This window comes from Lithobates pipiens, unplaced genomic scaffold, assembly GCF_037356315.1.
Source record: "Lithobates pipiens isolate NorthernLeopardFrog02 unplaced genomic scaffold, aLitPip1_a1.2 Scaffold_35, whole genome shotgun sequence".
NCBI classification, from domain to species: domain Eukaryota; kingdom Metazoa; phylum Chordata; class Amphibia; order Anura; family Ranidae; genus Lithobates; species Lithobates pipiens.
This window is the reverse complement of record NW_027507811.1, coordinates 19,434,371-19,450,777: the sequence shown is the minus strand read 5'-3', so window position 1 is coordinate 19,450,777 and position 16,407 is coordinate 19,434,371. Positions and strand designations below refer to the sequence as shown.

Sequence of the window (16,407 nt, the reverse complement as noted above, 5' to 3'; positions counted from 1 at the left end):
CATTCCAATTTGTATCGGAGCTCCAGCACCTGAAATCTGATGCATAGTCCTCGGCCGCATGGCAACCCTGCTGGAGTGTATGGAGGGCAGCCTCTGCAGTAGCAGTTCGCTGGGGGTCATCATAGATTTGGGCCATGTCTTCAAAGAGGGAGGTCAAGGATGACAATGAAGCAGACTTTCTTTCCAATAAACGATGAGCACATGACTGGGGCTCACCCTGCAGCAAAGAAATAACAAATCCTACTTTAGTAGTCTCCAGGAGAAAAGTGTGGGGCTGTAGGGCAAAGTACAGTTCGCAGGCCATGCAAAAAGTCCTGAACCTTCTGCGGTCCCTGGAGAACTTTTCAGGAGTAGGAACCTTGGTTCTTGGTGGTGGCATCACAACTGCGGGAGCAACACTGGAACCAGTGGATGATGATAAAGACTGGACTTGTTCCTCCAGCTGGGAGTAACCTGTCTGTAAGTCCTTTATAGTTTGTGTGAGGCCGGCCAGATGTTGACATAGTTCATCCACAGGAGAAGTTCCTCACTCAGGCTCAGCCATGGTTGGGATGAGCCTGGTTTGCAGAAGAAGGCTTCTCTTACTCCTCTGACTCGGGGCCCCTGGTAGGGCAAACAGGAGGCGCAGGAGTGCAGAGTCGTGCGAGGGCCGGTAGTCGCGCTAGCTGCTGGGCTTCCAGTTGAGTGGTGTGCCAGATGACAGCGGTTGCCGGTATGCTGAAGATGCAGGTCAGCGGTAGCAGAACTTCACAGACTGGAAGACAGGGCTGGAACAGGCTCAGACAGGCCAGACATAACTAAAAGTTATTCCCCTGCCCTCCTTCTGCCTGTCCACAAAAGGCATACAGTATGTGAAAACAAGGGTTTACTAATATCTGATTGTTCTTTACATTTGATCATCTGACATTATTTACTGCTGTTGCCGATTTTACCACCAGTAAGGTGGTATTTCTACAAAGTGCAAGTTCATGTTGTTCACCTTTAAATGCCTTGACTATAGGATTCGTCAACCTTGGGACTTACCATTAAATTAAAGACACAAACTGCGTGACATGGGTTTGACATGGCCACAGCCAGGCCCGGACTGGGACAAAAAATAGGCCCGGGCATTTTAGATTGCGCAGCCAACCTTTCCAGGGACCGGGGGGGGGGGGAGGGTTCGGTAGACATTAGCGGGGGTGGCTGGTGTTGGTCCTCCACACTGTAATGTGCAGCGACACTGTAATATAAAGGGAACTGCACTAAAAAGGGGCACTGCAATGATTACAGTGCCCTTTTACGGGGCAGTCCCCTTTATATTATAGTGTCCTAGTCCTATTGTGGCCATGCCAGTACTGTCTGTCTCCTATTGTGTTCATGGCCCAGTGACACTTACCTGCTCTCTGGCGCTGCGGGTACAGGGTGGCTCCCTCTGGCGCTGCAGGTGCAGGGTGTCTCTCTCTGATGGTGCGGTGCAGTGTGGCTCTCTCTGGTGGTGTAGTGCAGCGTGGCTCTCTCTGGGGGTGCGGTGCAGCGTGGCTCTCTCTGGTGGTGCGGTTCAGCATGGCGCTCTCTCTGGTGGTGCGGTGCAGCGTCGCGCTCTCTCTGGTGGTGCGGTGCAGCGTCGCGCTTTCTCTGGTGGTGCGGTGCAGCGTCGCGCTTTCTCTGGTGGTGCGGTGCAGCGTCACGCTCTCTCTGGTGGTGCGGTGCAGCGTTGCGCTCTCTCTGGTGGTGCGATGCTCCTTCGCGCTCTCTCTGGTGGTGCGGTGCAGCGTCGCGCTCTCTCTGGTGGTGCGGTGCAGCGTCGCGCTCTCTCTCTGGTGGTGCGGTGCAGCGTCGCGCTCTCTCTCTGGTGGTGCGGTGCAGCGTCACTCTCTCTGGTGGTGCGGTCTAGCGTCACTCTCTCTGGTGGTGCGGTGCAGCGTGGCTCTCTCTGGTGGTGCGGTTCAGCATGGCGCTCTCTCTGGTGGTGCGGTGCAGCGTCGCGCTCTCTCTGGTGGTGCGGTGCAGCGTCGCGCTTTCTCTGGTGGTGCGGTGCAGCGTCGCGCTTTCTCTGGTGGTGCGGTGCAGCGTCACGCTCTCTCTGGTGGTGCGGTGCAGCGTTGCGCTCTCTCTGGTGGTGCGATGCTCCTTCGCGCTCTCTCTGGTGGTGCGGTGCAGCGTCGCGCTCTCTCTGGTGGTGCGGTGCAGCGTCGCGCTCTCTCTCTGGTGGTGCGGTGCAGCGTCGTGCTCTCTCTCTGGTGGTGCGGTGCAGCGTCACTCTCTCTGGTGGTGCGGTCTAGCGTCACTCTCTCTGGTGGTGCGGTACAGCGTGGCTGGTTGTGCTGGGGCTATTAGTTCCCCCAGCACAGTCCTCTGTTTCATTGCCATAGCTGCTACAAGCACTCCTCAGCTTGTTTCCTGGTTTTCTCTTTCACCCCAGCAGAGTGCATGCTGGGGACTGTAGTCTGCTCCCTGCTGAGACCAATGGTGCCATGTATCTCTGGGACTACATTTCCCAAGATGCCCCTCTAGTTGGTTCTGATTGGCCCTCTGTGTTGGCCAATGGGGAGGGAAAACTACCAAAAAGGAACGCCTTCTCTTCCCCTGCTGCCGAGTCCCGACGTGAGAGGGGAAGGGGAGGGGGAGCGAGGGGGGGGAAGAGTGCAGCAGCCTGAAGCTCTCCCCACCGCACGGATGCTCACAGCTGGAGGAGGAGAGCGGAACTGTCAGCGCGGCGCTGAGGCTGAGCTGTGTGTGAGAGAGACACACAGCACAGCCCATGCAGCCGCCAGTTCCGCAGGACACAGGCACGGCCGTATGGCGGTAGGCGAGCGGCGGCCGTGGCCTGTGTTACACACAATCAGGCCGCGGCCGCCGCTTACCCCCCGCTGTGCGGCCTGATCATCAACAGGCCACGGGCGGCCCCGGCCCACCGGGCAAATGCCCGGTCTGCCCTATGGCCAGTCCGGGCCTGGCCACAGCAGCCAAATTTTTATTAACCGAAGAATAAAATAACATCACTTAAAACATGTAAAACAATACCCGTAACAACAAGAGGTCTTTGGGTGTCTTTGAATGAATGAATGAATGAATGAAATACTTGTATAGCGCACAATGCGAACTGAATCGCCTCTAGGCGCTGTCTTTAAGGCACAATTTTAACTGTGATGGTCTATGTCCTCAGCTGTGCCCCGACCGGGTCGAGGACTCTCTGACGTCACCCATACTTCCATATTACCTTCCCCCAGGGGACCCAGCTCCTGGGAGAACCACCACTAACCAAGTGTAACCGCCATACCTTAGATGGGCCCCACTAATCCTGTAACCAGGTAATTCCTCACTGATCCCCCCAAAGACCCCTTGAACCGCCAACTGCTGTCACAAATGAACACCATACATCATTCAAGCAAATATACCCAAATCGAACACGTTAGCTATGCAATTTTTGTTATTTAGTCAGTTATTTATTTATAATTAATTTATTTTTTCCTTAATTTTTTTTCCTTAATTTTTTTTCCTTAATTTTTTTTCCTTAATTTTTTTTTTCCTTAATTTTTTTTCCTTAATTTTTTTTTCTTTTTTTTTTATGAACGAGACAATACAAAATCAACAAACCCTTCTTGTCCATCTATACCCTCCCCCCCTTACACATACAGTGCACTAACCCTCGTTCCCAGGGTGGGAAGCTGTCTTGTCCTCCTAATCCCTGGAATGCTGCATCAGACCCCCCCCCCCGTCCACCTGACTCCCTCCACTGGACCCAGCCCCTTCTTCCTTTGACCACAAATCAGGTAAGAGCTCCCTTCCTTGTCCCAACACTGACCTAGCTGACCGATAGCTGACCCCTTGTTCCTCCCCCTAGTCATGCAGCCCCTCCGTCCATCCGTTCTTCCGGGTCTCACTTTATCATATTGGTTAACAAAGCTTAATTGGTTCATCAGATTTGAGTGTGTCTTTCATTATCACTGATAAGAATGTCTGAACCCAGGGCGTCACAGGTGGTGGAGGACTTGCAGGGTCGGAGCAACAAGTGGGGGTATCGATTTACATAGTGGCCTACACTATGAAAAACGTTTGTAAAAACTGTAGGAGGGTTGGGACTTTAGATGAAGCAATTGTATAGTATAGACAAACTGTAAATGAATAATATTTAAATATTTAATTGAAGACATTCATCTAGAATCATAAAGAATATAATTTATTTCATATACATATATACTGCCTATCAGGCCTGAACATAATGAGTAGAATAATATAGTCAAAACGATATAAGATCAAAGTCAAATAAATAGATAAATAAAAAAAATATATACCCCCACAGGGTATATATAGATCTATTGACTAATATAAGAACAATATCATAAAATATTGATAATAGCTGGGTTGGGGTTCAATCCATATAGAATACAACTGTGTCATCAAATGTAGCTCGACGCGTTTCGTGGATTTTTCCACTCGTCAGGAGCAAATGCACCAGAGATTCCTATAAAGGTATATAAGATATGTCAATATTTATATTTATATAAATATATATTTGTGAAAAACGTTTATTTAGCAAAAAAAGAAAAAAAACCCGGGGTCATGAAATGCCACTAAAAGAAAGCTCTATTTGTGCAAATAAAATGACAAAAATTGGTACAGTGTAGCATAACCGTGCAATTGTCTTTCAAAGTGTGACATCGCTGAAAGCTGAAAATTGTCCTGGGCAAGAAGGGGGTGAAAGTGCCCAGTATTGAAGAATGGAGAATATACTGGAACTCTGACAGAATGTGAGCCTTCTGTGGGTATAAATGGGGTCCTGACAAAGACCCGGGAAACCCGTTGCTTACTTGTTTGCAGTTTAGATGATAGATGCACGGTGTATCACTCTTGTAGAGTCATTACCGGGTGCTCTGTGAATTTACTTGAAAGAGAATTAATGGCCAAAATACAAGTAGATATAGTAGTTGGAGATGGGGGAAGGGTGGACCTTACTTCTCCTTTCTGCATAACCACTGATGAGTTAGCAGAAGAAGCACAGAATGTTTGGGCAGAAAAATTAGGCTAGAGATATGATACCATTACTCCGTACCCCACATGACGCAGTTCTAACAAGACAGCAATATCACATATTGTGTGCGGATCGCTCTGACGGGAACCGATGAAAGGTGAGCACAGAACGTTGTATAACGTACAATATCCAAGGTGAAAGGAGGAGGAAAAAGAGAGCAAACATCACTGGAACATACAAAGAGGGTAATAAGATTATTTTTCTATTTAAAATAATAAATCCCCCCCACCATCCCCTTTAATGTCCATTCTCTTCCTCCATAGTCACTGTGATGTCTTTATTTCCGAGGGGGGGGGGGGTCACAGTGTTAACTTTTGATGGGCACAGTGGCTGCATTTGGTGGGCACAGTGGATGCATTTAATGGGCACTGTGGCATTATTTGATGGCACAGTGGCTGCAATTGATGGACACAGTGAGGCTGCAATTGATGTTTTTTTTTCTGAATTTATCAGTTTGTTTGCGCCCCCTTTGAGCACCAGCTGCCACAGTTATAGACCAGATATATCCTAAATATAGAGCCATTTATCCAACTGTCCATCCAGAGCCTCTGGTTTATAGACCGGATACATCCTAAATATAGAGACATTTATCCAACTGTCCATCCAGAGCCTCTGGTTTATAGACCAGATACATTCTAAATATAGAACCATTTATCCAACTGTCCATCCAGAGCCTCTGGTTTATAGACTGGATACATCCTAAATATAGAACCATTTATCCAACTGTCCATTCAGAGCCTCTGGTTTATAGCACAGATACATCCTAAATATAGAACCATTTATCCAACTGTCCATCCAGAGCCTCTGGTTTATAGACCAGATACATTCTAAATATAGAACCATTTATTCAACTGTCCATCCAGAGCCTCTGGTTTATAGACCAGATACATTCTAAATATAGAACCATTTATCCAACTGTCCATCCAGAGCCTCTGGTTTATAGACTGGATACATCCTAAATATAGAACCATTTATCCAACTGCCCATCCAGAGCCTCTGGTTTATAGACTGGATACATCCTAAATATAGAGCCATTCAGCCAACTGTCCATCCAGAGCCTCTGGTTTATAGCACAGATATATCCTAAATATAGAACCATTTATCCAACTGTCCATCCAGAACCTCTGATTTATAGACCAGATACATCCTAAATAAAGAACCATTTGTCCAACTGTCCATCCAGAGCCTCTGGTTTATAGACCGGATACAGCCTAAATAGAGAGCCATTTATTCAACTGTCCATCCAGAGCCTCTGGTTTATACACCAGATACATCCTAAATATAGAGCCATTTATCCAACTGTCCACCCAGAGCCTCTGGTTTATAGACTGGATACTTTCCAAATATTGAACCATTTATCCAACTGTTCATCCAGAGCCTCTGGTTTATAGATCGGCTACATCCTAAATATAGAACCATTTATCCAACTGTTCATCCAGAGCCTCTGGTTTATAGGCCAGATACATCCTAAATAAAGAACCATTTATCCAACTGTCCATCCAGAGCCTCTGGTTTATAGACCGGATACATGCTAAATATAGAACCATTTATCCAACTGTCCATCCAGAGCCTCTGGTTTATAGACCGGATACGTCCTAAATATAGAACCATTTATCCAACTGTCCATCCAGAGCCTCTGGTTTATAGACCAGATACATCCTAACTATAGAGCCATATAGCCAACTGTCCATCCAGAACCTCTGGTTTATAGACCGGATACATCCTAAATAAAGAACCATTTATCCAACTGTCCACCCAGAGCCTCTGGTTTATAGACTGGATACTTTCCAAATATTGAACCATTTATCCAACTGTTCATCCAGAGCCTCTGGTTTATAGATCGGCTACATCCTAAATATAGAACCATTTATCCAACTGTTCATCCAGAGCCTCTGGTTTATAGGCCAGATACATCCTAAATAAAGAACCATTTATCCAACTGTCCATCCAGAGCCTCTGGTTTATAGACCGGATACATGCTAAATATAGAACCATTTATCCAACTGTCCATCCAGAGCCTCTGGTTTATAGACCGGATACGTCCTAAATATAGAACCATTTATCCAACTGTCCATCCAGAGCCTCTGGTTTATAGACCAGATACATCCTAACTATAGAGCCATATAGCCAACTGTCCATCCAGAACCTCTGGTTTATAGACCGGATACATCCTAAATAAAGAACCATTTATCCAACTGTCCATCCAGAGCCTCTGGTTTATAGACCAGATACATCCTAAATAAAGAACCATTTATCCAACTGTCCATCCAGAGCCTCTGGTTTATAGGCCAGATACATCCTAAATATAGAGCCATTTAGCCAACTGTCCATCCAGAACCTCTGGTTTATAGACCGGATACATCCTAAATATAGAGCCATTTATCCAACTGTCCATCCAGAGCCTCTGGTTTATAGAGCAGATACATCCTAAATATAGAGCTATTTATCCAACTGTCCATCCATAGACTCTGGTTTATAGGCTTATGCCCCGTACACACGAGCAGATTTTCAGTCGGAAAAAACTTGGATGTTTTTTCCGATGGAATTCCGCTCAAGCTTGGCTTGCATACACACGGTCACACAAAAGTTCTCTGAACTTTCGACCGTCAAGAACGCAGTGACGTACAACACTATGACAAGCCGAGAAAATGAAGTTCAGTGCTTCAGAGCATGCGTCAAATTGCATGCATAGGAATTTTGCACGTCGAAATTGGTACAATCGAAAAATTGAGAACCTGCTCTCAGTCTTTTGCTGGCAGGAATTCTGCCAGAAAAAGTCTGATGAAGTGTATACATGGTCGAAATTTCCGACCAAAAGCTCACATCGGACTTTTGCTGGCGGAATTTCGGATCGTGTGTACGGGGCATTAGACACACGCTGGACACGAACTGAAAGAAAGAAGTCCTAACTCCTCGCCAGTCATTGCAAGCTGAAAATGAAAGATTTTGGTAGGGGTTGCTATTTAAAGGGAATTTATGATGCTAGAACTATGGAAGAACTCTGTGCAGACATTATTCATCCCAGTACAGTCAAGAAAGTTCTCCGTTTATTTATCCGTCTACAGAGAGGAGAGTCCTGTATAGATCACATGACCACATCAATGAAGATGGAGACGGGCCAAAATCACACAACTCAAAGAATACTGAACTTCACCGTGGAGATCATCTACTTGCTGACTGGAGAGGTGAGGAGGATTCTGGGAGGTCACATGACATTGTTCTTATCTCTTTTATTAGAATGTAGACCTGACTGGGGTGATGAGGAGGATTCTCCATATACTCATATATGTGAATGTTTTTAATAGGATTACAAAGTTGTGAAAAAGACATCTAATGAGAAACTGACTCCCAGTAGTTGGCTTCACAAGTCCTCTCCACCTCCCATTCTAACCCCTGAGAGCCAGAAGAAGATGATTCTGGAAGTCACCAAAAAGATCATTGGTCTGCTGACAGGAGAGGTGAGGAGGATTCTGGGAGGTCACATGACATTGTTCTTATCTCTTTTATTAGAATGTAGACCTGACTGGGGTGATGAGGAGGATTCTCCATATACTCATATATGTCAATGTTTTTAATAGGATTACAAAGTTGTGAAAAAGACATCTAATGAGAAACTGACTCCCAGTAGTTGGCTTCACAAGTCCTCTCCACCTCCCATTCTAACCCCTGAGAGCCAGAAGAAGATGATTCTGGAAGTCACCAATAAGATCATTGATCTGCTGACAGGAGAGGTGAGCGGTGCCGGGAATTCTGGGACATTATCCAGTAACAGACAAGGGATGTGTCTGGATGGTGACTGTATCATTGTGTGTGTCAGGTTCCTATAAGGTGTCAGGATGTCACTGTCTATTTCTCCATGGAGGAGTGGGAGTATTTAGAAGGACACAAGGATCTCTACAAGGACGTCATGATGGAGAATCAGCCGCCCCTCACATCACCGGGTAAGAGGAGACTTTATTGTAAAGGAGAGAGCAGTACGGAGGCTCCACCTAGATCCCCCATCATCTGATAAACACATAGAAACAATGTATTCAGTCAGTGTGTGTGTTTCCTACAGATGGATCCAGTAATGGGAACCCACCAGAGAGATGTCCCCATCCTCTGTATTCCCGGGATTCCACACAGGAAGATCACACCATCCCTCATTTATCTATATTGGGTATAGTCATCTAGAATAAGACTATCCCTCATCCACCCATCTCTAAAAACAAGACACCTCTTCCATATCCAGTTACACACAAAGTTTGCTTCTCATAACAGATATAATCACATTTGTAAAGGAAATATTGAGAAACCTTAACTGTCCACAGTAAGAACATCATCGATATACCCACCCCACCACCCAATGTATCATGTGAATTGTGCCCAACAAATGAGCTGGAGATACTGCACATTGTATGAAATGTCCATCTCCATTCCTCAATATAACGTCATGTTCCCAACAAATGAGGAGGAGATACTGTACACCATATGAAAGGTCCATCTACATTCCTCAATATAATGTCATGTTCCCAACAAATGAGGAGGAGATACTGTACACCATATGAAAGGTCCATCTCCATTCCTCAATATAACGTCATAATCCCAACAAATGAGGGGGAGATACTGTACATCATATGAAAGGTCCATCTACATTCCTCAATATAACGTCATAATCCCAACAAATGAGGAGGAGATACTGTACACCATATGAAAGGTCCATCTCCATTCCTCAATATAATGTCATGTTCCCAACAAATGAGGAGGAGATACTGTACACCATATGAAAGGTCCATCTCCATTCCTCAATATAACGTCATGTTCTCAACAAATGAGGAGGAGATACTGTACACCATATGAAAGGTCCATCTCCATTCCTCAATATAATGTCATGTTCCCAACAAATGAGGAGGAGATACTGTACACCATATGAAAGGTCCATCTCCATTCCTCAATATAACGTCATGTTCCCAACAAATGAGGAGGAGATACTGTACACCATATGAAAGGTCCATCTCCATTCCTCAATATAATGTCATGTTCCCAACAAATGAGGAGGAGATACTGTACACCATATGAAAGGTCCATCTCCATTCCTCAATATAATGTCATGTTCCCAACAAATGAGGAGGAGATACTGTACACCATATGAAAGGTCCATCTCCATTCCTCAATATGACGTCATGTTCCCAACAAATGAGGTGGAGATACTGTACACCATATGAAAGGTGTTCCCAACAAATGAGGTTTATATAATATAAACTAGGAGTCCCCAACCCCCAAGCAGCGGACCAGTAGCATGCCAAAGTATGCTTGGACCACACAGCAGGAGGTGAGCGGACTCAGCTATCACAGAGCACGGTCCTCACTCACCTCCTGTTGTGCAGCCATACCACATAGCCTGTGTGTCCTCTCCCAGGCCTCTCATCCCGCAGACAATGTCATATGATTGGCATTGAAGGGGGCAAGAGGAGATGAAGATCTGGACAGAGAGTGGGAAAGTCTTTTCATATTAACAATCATCCAGATCTACAGCTCCTACCACCCCTTGCTCTGCTGATTGGATGACATGGTCGGTGGGGCGAGAGACCCGGGAGAGGACACACGGGCTGATAACTGCCTCTTCCCTGCTGAAGGTGGGACTGTGCAGGGGAGGAAGAGATTTAAAGGAGGCAGTGATGGGGGGACTATGACTGCAAGGGGCACTGTAATGGAGGAGGGGGCTATGATTGTGGGGGGGCACTGTAATGTAAAGGGGCACTGTAATGGGGGAGGGGGCTGTGATTGTGGGGGGCACTGTAATGTAAAGGGGCACTGTGATATAAAGGGGACCGCACTGTAAAGGGACATACAATATTACAACAATTCTTCTAATGTTTATTGTAAAATTGTTTCTCAGCAGATGACCATAATGTCCGGAATACGTCTGAGGAACCTTCTGATAAATCACATCCCAGGACTCTAAGATCTCACAGTAGAAATACTTTAATAGTTCAGTCTATTCCCGAGGAATCTTCTTCAGGGCAGGAAGGAGATAACACAGAAGAGAGTTCATTGTCATGTTCAGTGTGTGGGAAACTTTTCACAAAAATGAGAGAACTTCTAAAGCCCCGTACACACGGGCGGACTTTTCGAGGGAAAAAGTCTGACAGACTTCCGACGGAGTTCTGGCGGAGTTCCGACAGAGTTCTGGCGGACTTTTCGACCGAACGGACTTGGCCACACACCATCACACCAAACTCCGACGGAGTCGAACGTGATGACGTACGACTGGATTCGAATAAGGAAGTTCATAGCCAGTAGCCAATAGCTGCCCTAGCGTCGGTTTTAGTCCGTCGGAGTAGCATACACACAAGCGAATTTTTCGAAGGGGACCGGGTCCGGCGGAGTTCCGTCGGGAAAATTTGAAGCATGTTCCATATTCTAAAGTCCTTCGGACTTTGGTGAGTCAAAAGTCCGTTGCAGCCCACACACGATCAAATAGTCTGACGGACTTAGTCCTTCGGACTTTGGATGTTGAAAAGTCCGCTCGTGTGTACGCGGCATTAGGCACAAGAAATGTCACACTGCTGAACGTCGCTATTCATGTTCAGAGTGCGGGAAGTGTTTCACTAGCAAACAAAACCTTCTTATACACCAGAGAAGTCACACAGGGGAACGTCCCTTCTCGTGTTCAGAGTGCGGGAAATGTTTCAGGGAAAAAAGAGGCCTTCTTAGACATCAGACTATTCACACAGGTGAGCTCCCCTTTTCATGTTCAGAGTGTGGGAAATGTTTCGGTGAAAAAAGACAACTTCTTACACATCAGACAATTCACACAGGTGAATATCCTTATTCATGTTCAGAGTGCAGGAAATGTTTCACTGTGAAAACAAGACTTATTGCACACCAGAGATGTCACACGGGTGAGATTCCATATCCGTGCTCAGAGTGCGGGAAAGGGTTCACTGAGAAAAAAAAGTCTTATTAGACACCAGATGCTTCACACGGGTGAGCGTCCCTATTCATGTTCAGAGTGCGGGAAAGGTTTTATTGAGAAAGGCAAACTTCTTGTACACCAGAGGGATCACACGGGCGAGCGTCCTTATTCGTGTTCGGTGTGTGGGAAATGTTTCAAATGGGAATATTCATTCGATAAACACCAGAAGATGCACAGAGGTGAGCGTCCCTATTCGTGTTCAGAGTGCGGGAAATCTTTCGCTCAGAAAGGAAGCCTTGTGTATCATCAGAGAAATCACACGGGAGAGCGTCCTTATTCATGACCCGAGTGCGGGAAATCATTCATTTATATCGGAGACCTTGTTAAACACCAGAGAATTCACACGGGGGAGCGTCCTTATTCATGCTCAGAGTGCGGGAAATCTTTCATTCATAAAGGACACCTTGTGTATCACCAGAGAAGTCACACGAGATAACGATCGTTGTCATGATAACGGTGGTGTGTTGGGGGGTGGGGCGGAATATGTTGAATGTTTTTCAGGTTCGGGTTGATAGATCTGAGTCTGCAGGGATTGAATTCTAGTAATACGATCCTCTAAACATACAGAGATGACTCGGTCCCGCACTCACACAGACCGCACCATACAACTAAACTGTGCTAATACATGGCCAGATATGACAATACATGGACAACACTTCTTATTGGTTGCCGTTAGATTCTATCTTCGTTTTTTATTGTTTCTCAACCATTTGAAGACCGGCATGTTAGACCCCCTTCCTGTCCACTACAGTTTTTAGCTTTTCCGCACCATCATACTTTGACTGACAATTACTCAGTCATGCAATACTATATCCAAACAAACGTTATATTATTTTTTGATAGTAAAGCTTCTTCTGGTTGTTTTTCTTCATCACTTTTAATATATAAAGGGAAAAAGAATGAAACTTTTGAACAAAAAAAAAGTCTTAGTTTCTCTTATAAAACTTTGCAAATTAATAATTTTTCTCCATAAATTTAGACCAAAATTTATTTTTCAACGTTTGGTGTATATTATATTATTTAATGTGTGTAAAAGTTATACAAACTATAGTGTATATATTTAAAAATTCATAATACTCCTCCTGAGTATGGAAATACCACATGTGTAAGACTTTCCACTACCGAGATATATAGAGGGGCCCAAAATCTAAGGAGCACCTTCAAAGAGCATAAATATTGCATGTGATTTCCTGACTGATCTGTTATATTTCTTGTGGGTCTGAAGTGCCAGGAGAGGAGAAACACTCACAAAATTACCACATTTTGGAGCGTAAGCACCCCAAGTCTTTTGAAGCTTTAATTTTTCTGCTACAAAAATATCTATATTTTTTTTACACAAAGTTATTAATTAACCACTTAGCAACCGGCCCATAGCCGAATGAATTCCGCTCTCGGGCGCCCCCTGGGGCACACACCTGAGAACTTCCATGGACCCGGGGCATCATGGATCACGGTGAACGCCCGCTGAGCGTGGCCGTTTACCACGTGATTGCTCTGTCAAATGACTGCATGTTTAGTGCCCACAGCGCTGCTCAGTGACAGATCCATCCATCCATGCTCACCCATCCATATTATGCATACCCAGCCATACTCTGCATACCCAGCCATACCCATCCATACTCTGCATACTCATCCATACTCTGCATTCTCTGCATACCCATCCATACTCTGCATACCCAGCCATACCCATCCATACTCTGCATACCCAGCCACACTCCGCATACTCTGCATACACAGCCATACCCATTCATACTCTGCATACCCAGTCATACTCTGCATACCCATCCATACTCTGCATACCCAGCCATACTCTGCATACCCATCCAATACTTTGCATACCCATCCATACTCTGCATACCCATCCAATACTTTGCATACCCATCCATACTCTGCATACCCAGCCACTCTCCGCATACTCTGCATACACAGCCATACCCATCCGTACTCTGCATACCCAGCCATACTCTACATAGCCAGCCATACTCTGTATACCCAGCCATACTCTACATAGCCAGCCATACTCTGTATACCCAGCCATACTCTACATAGCCAGCCATACTCTGCCTGCTTTGCATACCCAGCCATACTCTGCATACCCATCCATACTCTGCATACCCAGCCATACCTATCCATACTCTGCATACCCAACCATACTCTGCATACCCAGCCATACTCTGCATGTCTGCACACCCATCCATACTCTGCATACCCATCCATACCCATCCATACTCTGCATACCCATCCATCCATACTCTGCATACCCATCCATCCATACTCTGCATACCCAGCCATACTCTGCATACCCAGCCATACCCATCCATACTCTGCATACCCATCCATCCATACTCTGCATACCCATCATCCATACTCTGCATACCCATCCATACTCCGCATACTCATCCATCCATTCTCATCCATACTCAGCATACTCATCCATCCTCAGCAATACTAATCCATTCATCCATCTGTAAAGAACGATAGCAAGATAGATTCCATTTTGTTCAAGATTTTATGTTTTACAGGGAAATTCTTGAACTCACAAATTAGTTTAAGTTGAAACCCACACATGTTATATATAGAAATGTTCTCATGGTTATTTTTACATGTATATATAGTAAGACTGTGGAGTTTGACCTAGCTTAGGCTTGCGTTTGTTTTAGATAAGATAACAACATCTGTTCAAGAATACATATACTCTTGTAGTGAAAATGATGTGAATTTTGTCTTATGGCACCAGCTAATAAGTAAAATATTGACTGAAGCTATTTCTTCTGTACACGTGTAAAGCTTCATAAACTTCTGCCTTGTTTTCCCTAGACCTGTATAAATTTGCTCCGTTTTGCCTGAGTAAAGTAAATATCTAAAGTGAACACTAGCAGGCGTCTCCTGTATCACATTATTGATATCTCCGGGCCTGGGGGTCTACGGAAGTCTTCCTGCATTACCTGAACCTACCTGGGTGGTCTTATTAGCCAAATTTCCCTACACCATCCATGCCCAGCCATCCCATCCACCCCCATCCATAATTAGCTGTACCCAGCCATACTCAGCCGTAGCCAGCCATACTCAGCCGTACACAGCCATACCCAGCCGTATTCAGCCATATCCAGCCATACTCAATCATACTCAGTCATACCCAGCCGTACTCAGTCATACCCAGCCATTAGGGATGAGCTTCGTGTTCGAGTCGAACATACGTTCGACTCAAACATCGGCTGTTCGCCTGTTCGGCGGATTCCAAACGTTATGGGCCATTCGCGCCAAATTCGTGTGGCGCTCATGGCCCACAATGCACTGCGCCATCACAGTGCATTGCTGGCTCATGATTGGCCAAGCATGCACTGTGGCCCCGCATGCTTGGCCAATCACAGTGTCGGCAGCGAGGAGAGCCATGATTGGCCACAGGCAGGATGCCTGTGGCCAATCATAGCTCAGGCTGTGTAGTACACGCCCCACACTATATAAGGCCGCCAGCGCGGCGGCCTTGTGTAGTGTGTTGGCGTCTGTAGGAGTTAGTGGGTGTTCTGTGTACCTTCAACACAGTATACACCGATCGTTATCGGCCGATTTTTCGTTCTTGCTCTTCTGTAGTGGTTGTTGTCTGCGTGCCCTGACCGCAGTATACACCGCTATATTCACCTATATAGCTAGCTATATTTCTCTTTTTTAATAGAGCTTGCAGTCAGTGGTAGGAGATTGTGCGTGCTGTCTGCGTGCTCTGAGCCCAGTATACACCGCTATATCCACCTATATAGCTAACTATCTTGCTCATTTTAAATAGAGCTTGCAGTCAGTGGTAGGAGATTGTGCGTGCTGTCTGCGTGCTCTGAACCCAGCATACACCACTATATCCATCTATATAGCTAGCTATCTTGCTCGTTTTAAATAGAGCTTGCAGTCAGTGGTAGGAGATTGTGCGTGCTGTCTACGTGCTCTGAACCCAGTATACACCGCTATATCCACCTATATAGCTAACTATCTTGCTCATTTTAAATAGATCTTGCAGTCAGTGGTAGGAGATTGTGCGTGCTGTCTGTGTGCTCTGGACACAGTATACACCGTTATATCCACCTACATAGCTCTTCTCTAATTGAGCCATCTGCCATCTGCAGGAGTTAGTGGATGTTGTGTGTGCCTCCAGCACAATATACACTACCCAATTGCTGGTTTTCCCAACTCCCTTCAGGCCATTACCATGTCTGGAAGGCCAGCAAGGAGAGGCAGACAGACGCGAGCCGATAAAAGAGGGCAAGCAGGCTCTGTGTCTAGAGACAACAGTGCTGGTCGTGGACGCAGTGCATCGTCATCATCAGCGCGTGGCCATGGGACATGCTTGTCTTTCTTTTCGGCAGCTGGACATGTTGAGCCGCAACATGCCAACAACTTGGTAGAGTGGATGACCAAGCCCTCTTCATCCTCCTCATCCTCTCTCACCCAG

General features: G+C 45.8%; 1 long non-coding RNA gene and 1 pseudogene across 2 annotated transcripts; both read left to right on the top strand.

Annotated features, from left to right (window-relative positions):
* Window positions 1–4,882: 4,882 nt before the first annotated feature.
* Window positions 4,883–8,465, top strand: LOC143956409 (uncharacterized). 2 transcript variants are annotated; one of them, XR_013269909.1, is made up of 3 exons: window positions 4,883–5,196; window positions 8,077–8,196; window positions 8,317–8,465. It is a non-coding gene; the product is annotated as an uncharacterized LOC143956409 (long non-coding RNA). The 2 variants fall into 2 exon arrangements; XR_013269908.1 differs by having other exon boundaries at window positions 4,888–5,108.
* Window positions 8,466–10,559: 2,094 nt separating this feature from the next.
* Window positions 10,560–14,804, top strand: LOC143955191 (uncharacterized; annotated as a pseudogene).
* Window positions 14,805–16,407: the final 1,603 nt, after the last annotated feature.